Genomic DNA, 8,804 nt, shown 5'->3' on the forward strand with positions numbered 1-8,804 from the left:
CCTGGGAAAGTAATCTTTAATAACCTTGTGTTTTTCATCTGTGCCAAATACTTGGCCAGAAGCTTGACGGGTCTTACCCCACTCAATTCTACACACGATCCTTTAACACGCGCTGTTACTATCACCCTTGTTTCAGAGTGAGGGAACGTCACACAGAAAGGTTAAGTTGCAGGGATCACACGCTCTCTGGGATGGAGCAGAGACTAGAACCCAGCTAGGCTGACTGCAACACTGACTGCTAACCACCAGACTGGACTTGGAGGGGATGCCCACCAAGGAGATGGCATGACTCCCGGGATACTTTCCAGGTTTTATCCTACTTGCCCCAAGGTCCTCTTTAAACAAACTGGCAGGTTTTCAGATCTAACATTTGCAAAGCATCTGTAATCGGTTAAAAAATTTGCTGACCTGTCCACGGGTGGGCTGCGTCCGATGCTCACAGCCTGCAAAGGAGACAAGCCCTCCGCCTTTTTGGTGACCCTCTTCACCTGACTCCAGTACTCGAGCACTTGGTGGAGGGCCTGGCACATACAGGTACTTGAGGAAATGTTTGGAGAGATAAAAATAGGTTCTGCTTCATGGCTGAGAAGAGAGAATAATTAAGAATTTTAAAAATATAGACTTGGAGAGATGGACTGGGGGTTTGGGGTCAGTAGATGTGAGCTTTTATATATGGAATGGATAAACGACAAGGTCCTACTGTAGAGCACAGGGCACTATATCCAATATCCTGTGATAAACCATCATGGAAAAGAATGTAAAGGAAGAATGTCTATGTATGTATAACTGAATAACTTTGCTGTACAGTAGAAATTAATGCAACATTGTAAATCAACTTTTGTAGATAAAAGTATTAAAACTGAAAAAGGTAGACTTCTTTTAAAGAGCAGTTTTAGGTTCACAACAAAATTGAGAAGAAGGTATAGAGAGTTCCTATTTAACTCCGGCCCCCACCCATGTACAGCCCCCCGTGTTATCAACATCCCCACCAGAAGATACGTTTGTTACAACTGATGGACCTACGCGGGTACATTATAATCAGTCAAAGTCTATAGTTTCCATTAGGGTTCACTCCTGGTCTTGTACATTCTATGGGTTTGGACAAATGTATAGTGACGTGTATCCATCATTACGATATCATGCAGAATAGTTTCACTGCCCTAAAAATCCTCTGTGCTCCACCTATCCATCCCTCCCTCTGCCCCCATCCCTTGGCAACCACTGATCTCCATAGTTTTACTGTCTCCATAGTTTTGCCTTTTCGAGAATGTCACGTAGTTGGAATCACACAGTATGTGCCCTTTTCACTTAGTCATACGCATGTAAGGTTCCTCCATGTCTTTTCATGGCCTGCTGGCTCATTTCTTTTTAGTACTGAATAGTATTCCATTGCCTGAGAAAAGCATACTTTTCACTGCATAGAAATGAAATGTCCTTTCTAGGTCCATGGGATTTAGCCTGAACCTGGGAGCTGGGGACACCACAGAACCGATGGCACATCACAGAACTCACTGTCCCTGAAGAGACACAGAAATGACTTTTTTTTCCTTAATGACCGTAGCAATGGGAGCCTGACTCACGGGTCCCCATGATTTGGCCCTGTTATATGAAATGCGGGTGAGGAATTGTGTACGTCTGTCCCATGAATGAACTCCATGAATAAGTCATTTCGTAAGTGCTGACTTCTAAGTTAAGGCCACTTGCTATTGACAATGGACATTTATTGTACTCCTTCTATGGGAAATGGCTCTGCCCTTAACACTTAATTATCTCAATAAACCCTCAAGCCTACAACTTACAAGGGCAGGGCCTCAGCCGGCTGGGAAATGCAAAGGTCCTGCATAGCCTTTCAAAGCTGCTGGTACCATCCAGGCGGGGCGTTTGTGTGCCTGACTGAAAGCAATGGATTAAAAAATCAACCAACTAAACTTATGCTTAAGGGATGAAAGATGGAGCATTAAACAGAACAGGGTCTCCAGGCCAGGATGCGGGCTGATGGAGGGGCAAGGGCGCCACCTACTGAGCCCACGCTGCCCTGCAGGTGCGGGGAGCCAGCCTGCAGCTGCAGTTAACAAATCCTCTGTCCGCTGCCCCTTCTACCCGGCGTTGAGGATCATGTGAGATGACAAGAGCGTTCACTCGTAAAACAGAACATGGTTGTACAGTGTGCTTAAATTCATAACATACACCTATTGAAACAGCCCGGCACAGCACGTGTTCATTGCAAAAGTCAGTAAGATCTATGGCCGCTTAATGCATTAACATGTCATGGGATGTTGATCTCTGCATAGAACGGGCTTCTTGCACCTTAGAATTATGGCTAAGCCTTGTCATGAATTAAGTGAGAGAAGAAGGCAGTTGGCCATTTATTTCAAACCCAAGTCAAAACTAAGCCAAATTAAGCCTTTTAGCTGATAGTTATTTAAAATGAATGACCCAAATCCTGAAAGTTTTTATAACCTTACAAAATGCAACTTGGACCTCTGTCCACCTCACTCTGTTACTCAGATTAATCACATTGCTTCCTGACTGCTGGGGAAAAAAATATTGACCTCCAAATTCTTCAGACGTTTGAGAAAGGAAGGTAGGGTCTGAATATCTAAGGAAAACTTTATCATTCACTTTGCAATGGCTGTGATTTAAAGCAAACACAGGATTGGAAGCCAGAGTCAATCTCTTTCCCTCCAGTATTCCTAGAAGTTCTGGGGTTATAAGAGGGGAAGGCTGGGACTTAACGTTTTGGGAATTCCTGTTTTGTTTGTTAGTCGTTTCCTAAGGGCCATTTTATCTTGGCCCTGACGATAACCCTATGAGCCTACAAGGCCTGAGAAGGGTCTCGGCCCCCACCCAGCAGGACTCTGTGGAGGAAACTTTTGCCCCTTGTGCCTTGCAAGGTCACGAAACCGTGGCAAGATGCCCCGAGATGAGTTTGTGGCTTTGGAGCAAGTACTGCAAAACTTTTTCGTAAAAACAAGCTTAAGCCTCCATCAGGATCCAGGATGCATTGGTTCTGGGGTAACACAGTATCCCAGGGGTGGTGGTGTCTCCCTCCTTCCACGGTCTGAGGGACAGAGGACCTCCACCCACACAGGGTGACTCAGGCTCCACTCTCTCTGGAGGGTGGCTGGGACACTCGGCTTGGGAAGTGGGACAAGCAAACAGAAGGACCCTGTCCCTTGGGTAAGAGAGTTCATCTCGCATTGGCTTTGAGGCCATACACAAGAACTCTGTAAGTTAGCCAGACCAACAGACAGTATCCCCGATTTACAGAAGAGGAACCTTAGCCTCAGAAGGATGAATTGATTTCCGTAAAGTCAGAGCGTTAGCTGGAAAGAGAGCCAGGTCTCATGCCCCCACCACCATCTCCCCAGCTCAATGCTTCCCTCAAAGGCACAGTCGGCCAAAGCTCGTCTCTTCAGCGACTGACCAAACTTCAGGTATAAGAAAAAAAAAAGCAAATCTCTATTCTCCTATCGAATGCTCCATCTTTTAAGGTGAACTAAAGACAAAATGTCACCTTGAAATCCAGAGTTTTCAGATCTGGATGACCTCCTCAGTTGACACTGGGTGGTTATTTCCTTGTTGGTCTCTGTTCTCCTAGTTTCAGCTGAAAGGACACACTAAAAACACAAATCCATGTTGCTTATTCTCTTCCTCTCTCTCCCTTCCCCCATCCCCAGCCAATTTGTAAACAAATCAGAAAAATCCCCAATGGGCTGGAAGCCTGTCCACGGTTTGCTCCAGCCAGAATGCATTGCGTTCCACCAAGATTTAGACCCCATTTATAATGGAAACCCCGATGGGCAGTGTTGTAAGCACAGTCTTGCCATAATGAAGTGGTCAAAGTCATGGATTTTTCCATAGTATTTTTCCACTGGAGATTTCCTTCCTGAGAGATGTTAAATTAAAATCTGGATTAGAGCTTTGACTTCAGAGCAGGACGTCTCCTGGCATTGGCAGAGATTAAAGTTGACCATTATGTTGGCTTTGGTAGTCACGATGAGCAAGGGGGACAGTAGTCAAATTGATTTTTGCAAGATTGATGGGGGTGTGGGTTAGGGGTTTGGTGCTGGAGGACCTTATTTCGGCAAACTTGCATTGTCGCCCAGATTTTTAAGCAGGGAATGTTTTCTCTGCTCTCTGAGTGGCTACATAAAATAGAAAAAGTGACTAGGGTGAACAGGTATCAGGGTGACCAGCCATCCTGATCAGCCTGGGACTATCGGGTTTTAGCCCTAAAATCTCAGATCCCAGGAAACTCCCTGTCTTAGGGAAACAAGGATGGTTGGTCATCTTAAAAAGTATGGAAAATTGAATCAAACTCTGGAGGACAGAAAAGTTAACAGTCTATTTTATTTTTTAACTTTTTTATTCTTTAGCCGCGCCACGCAACATGTGGGACCTTCGTCCTCCAACCAAGGAACAAGCCCGCACCCCCTGCAGCGAAAGGGTGGAGTTTTAACCACTGGACAGCCAGGGAAGTCCCTATAGTCTATTTTAAAGAGAACAACCAGACTGAGTTTTAAAGTAAAGTCCTTTCTTGGTGCTTAAAAGAACTTAACCACCTAGAGGGGTGGGATTGGGAGGGTGGGAGGGAGATGCAAGAGGGAGGGGATATGGGGATATATGTATGCGTATAGCTGATTCACTTTGTTATACAGCAGAAACTAACACACCATTGCAAAGCAATTATACTCCAATAAAGATGTTTTAAAAAACAAAAGTATAAACCATAAAAAAAAGAAAAAACTTCAGTGTCATCAGCCTTTAGCTTGAGAACTGATTCAGGGTGGTCTCAGAAGCAACGTAGAAATCTCACGCTTGGCATAGCAGAATATAATATGAAAAACCAAAGACACTGCTGCCCTGCCTAGCAATTTCTTACGCTAGTCCATCCTCAGGTCTCTTGAGGCGTGAACAGAACACGGCAGTTCTTGGTGTGCAGGCTTTCCCAGGAGCTGCTGCCGGGGCCCCTCTCCTCCAAGCCTGTCCTGCAGGCCCTCGACTGCTTGGCAAACACCCTCCTCTCTGCTGGAAGACAAAAAGGATGCAGGAGAGGAGCACAGCTGGGGTGACAGTGCCCTGCCCCAGAGGGTGGCTTTCTAGGTCTTCTCTTTGGTCACTCTGATGGCCATCAGAGTGGAAACCTCCGACTTTCAGGAACTGGTAGGCTGACTGCGGTAGGAAGAGAGGAATGAGTATGGAATCAAAACTAAGGCCAAAATGGCCAACACAAAACCCCCAAACTTTAGACACTTCTGCACGGGGGTGAGGGGAAATGTGCGTCAAAGCTCTTTTTGGACTTGTAATAACAGATGTCTCAGGGCACGAATATTAAATCCATCTTTGGAGTTATAAATGCCGAGACTTCTATGAATAGAAGCTGTTTCTGGATTTATAATTTCAGAGCCTTTGGTAGGTGTGTGTTAACTCTTTCTGCTGTTACAGATTCTGTAGCTATGAGGTCCAGGATCGTGAGATGGAGAAACGGGACAGGAGTGTAGGGAGGATTTTGACCTACTGGGGAGATGGCTACTCAACCCTCACCCCACAGAACTTGGGTTTGGCCGTGTGGCCTGTTGAGGCCCTGCCCCTCTGGGAGTTCCTGGCTGGTGTGCCCAATGCCCCTCAACCCCAGGATGTGGAGCACACGTGACCTTGACCTGCAGCCTGAAGGGGGGACCCATAGATGACCCACAGACCTGAGTGACAGATAAGTGCTTGTTGTTTTATGCCACTGAGATGTTATGCTGTTTGCTTTGCATCCAAAGCTGACGAATACACCTGCTTTTAAAGAAGGTGTTGCCTCATTACGTCACGTCTGATTCTCTTCCCCTCGGACCAGTCCGTGTGTGTCAGGTCTTCAAAGCTGTCTTCATTCTAGGGTCTCTTCTAATGTCAGAGGTGGCAGGAGATGTAAAGCTTCCATTCTTATTTATCTGCTTCTGTTTTTTTTATTGAGGTATAACTGACAATAACATTATATTAGTTTCAGGGGTACAAGATCACAATTCGCTATTTGTACATATTGCAAGCTGACCACCACAGTGATACCCCCCATCACCACACACAGTTCCACATTTTTCTCGTGCTTTTCCTACTTATTAACAGAAGAACTTGCAATGAACTTTGTCACTGTGCCTGCAAAGGCCATAGAAAGATATTGACCAGTGATCCAGAGTCTAAGTAAACTAGACATATAAAAATAAATTGTTTTATTTTCTTTTGCATGAGGAGTGAGGAAAACAGCGAAAAGCAGACGCACATTTAAAATGGCCACGTCACAGCTCAGGGGTGCTGGGTTTAGAGGCAGGTGCTCTACAGCTTGTGAAAGAAGCTGAGGGCATTGCTGTGGGCAACCGGGCGGTTATGGTCGGGCCCCCCCAAGGCTGGCCTCCCTCGCTGCCGGGCTAGGGGTGCCCACTTTTAGAGACTGCACGGAGAGTCCGAGTCCGCTGCCTGCCCGGTGGGTCCGGCTCTGGCATTGCCAGTGGAGAGTGGGGACGGGGCCTTTGTCCCTTTGGCCTCCTCCTGCCCGGTCACTGCGAGTTGGCATCGGTCCTCACCCACAGCACAGCAGACCCAGGACCCCACTGCGGCTACAGGTCCCCCCTGGATCTGGTGGCAGCCCCCCTCTCTTGCCCTGAGGGGCAGCGACAGCAAGCTGGGGTGCCCTGCAACCCCTCCTTGGTTCCTGGAACTCCACCCACAATGCTGCCAACAGTCTCCTTGTCACTGTCAATCACCCTGTGAGCGGGACACAGAGGCGCTCAGGGGCTGAGATCTCAGAGACCTCTGCTAAAAAGGCAGGCATGTGCAATTGTCTTACAAAGACCCACTCCCCAAATGGTTATTAAGATGCTCTGCTTATGAGACGTAAAATCCCTAGTCATTCAGAAAAATCTAGAATTGCAATTCCACTTACGCGTCTTCACTGAGAGTTTGCTGTGAGCTGTCCGTCAGCCAGGCCTCACCAGGCAAACAGCTGAAGAAAATGGGCTGCCGCAAGGGGGGAAAAATCATTATAGAAACGTTCATGGAAACCGACCCTAATGTCCTGCAGGTGCTGGCCAGCCAGCCGGCTTTCCCTCTTTTGTGTCAATGGCCTGGAGGCGATGTGCAGACAGTCTGTAGCACTGAAGGATACTAGGAGTCCTTTTGTTGCCTCCTATGTAGCTTCATGGGAGAAGAAGGGAGTGAGGTAGCCGTAAAAAAAAAAATTAAGAAAAGCAGGTGTGACAGCAAATATAAGATAAACGCCCTTAGAGTAAGTACCATGGGGGTAGCAGACACTTTTGAAGTTCTGGGTGAAGGCCACTTACTGAAGCAGTAACATCAATAGGATAGATCTGACATAATGATACTTAGCCTAACAGACAGCTATTCAGCTACTACTAATATTGAGGGGGAAAAGAGCAGCCCCTGACATCTGGGAACTCATCTGATGCTCCCAGCCAGGCCATGTGTTCTGTTGGACACAGAGGCTCTCGCAGAAGATCCTCAGAAGAGGCCACGTGGAAATGGTGATAGAGACAAAAGCAAGGTCACCTCGCATCCCACACCCCCTTCTACCCAAAGGGGCAATGGCTGCTGTTATCAAATAGGGCTTCCTTCTCACGCTGGTCCGCCCTCTCTGCAGGTGAGAATGACTGTGAGACTCAGTCACAGAATTGCACCCAATCCAGAGCGAGCCCCGGCTGCCTGAGGTCCTCTCCAATTTCACCCCCCACTGTCCCCATCCTCCGTCCTCCCTCACAGCCTCGTCCTGAGACGCCCCGTGGGTGCATTCTCCCTCGCTGTGATGTCATAAACCCAACTGGTTCAAGTTCAGTGGGTTCCCAGTGGTCACTGGCACTGTCATCTCCAGATGTCACCCTTGTGCTCCGAGGGTCCCGGCCATGGAGATTCAGACAAGGAGCAATGTAGATGCTTCATCCCATAACCATTTTCTCAAGGTTGCAGTGAGCCTGCAGTTCCTGGTGAGCCTTTGGCGTGGAAGGGAAAGGCCAGACGTCCTGGTCAGACAAGGCTCTTCTCCTGCCCTGGTCAGAGCCACCGATGCCATTCTCCACGTCCTCCTGACAGAGTCTCTCCTTGACCAAGCCCTGCTCAGGCTCCCTTGAACTTTTCAACCAAGTTTACTTCCACGTTCCTCCCTGCATTGTCCAACTTTAGCAGGAATTCTGTTAAGTCAAGTTTAACCAGAAACCCTCACCCTCCGTATCTGATTACCTTCCATATCTGATCAGGTTCCTCACCCCTTTCCAGCCCACAGGTGATGTCTGACCTTCCTGGCCTGCCTTCAGAGAGAATCTGTTAGGTCAGTTTAGCCAGAATCCCCCTTTACCCCGATGCTTCTTCTTAGTAATTTCCATCCACTAAGATCCACCTGCTCCTTGGCTATAAACCCCTACTTGTCCACGATGAGTTCAGAGTTGTGCTGGTTTTATACTGAGGTCTCTTTCTCTATTGCAATAGCTCCTGAATGAAATCTGTTTTCACCACTTTAACTCTGTCCAGCTCTGGTTTTTCTCTGGCTCTCCTTCCACTGGGCAGAGGCCTGAGATGTCCTGAAGTTTACCAAGGAATTTCATAAAATAATGCAGTTAAAATACATTTTAAAAAACTGGATTAATAACCAGTGTCAGGAGCTTGGTGTATCATGAAAACCCAGAACAAAATAGGACTCTGGGTTTTACCTTTGAGTTTCCTAGGAACCACAGTGGAAGACACAAAAGGATCATAGAGTTTGTAAATGGAAGCAGTCACATTTTGTTTTCCGTTTTTTTTTTTTGCCGTACGCG

Source organism: Phocoena phocoena, chromosome 21 (genome assembly GCF_963924675.1).
Source record: "Phocoena phocoena chromosome 21, mPhoPho1.1, whole genome shotgun sequence".
Taxonomy (NCBI): domain Eukaryota; kingdom Metazoa; phylum Chordata; class Mammalia; order Artiodactyla; family Phocoenidae; genus Phocoena; species Phocoena phocoena.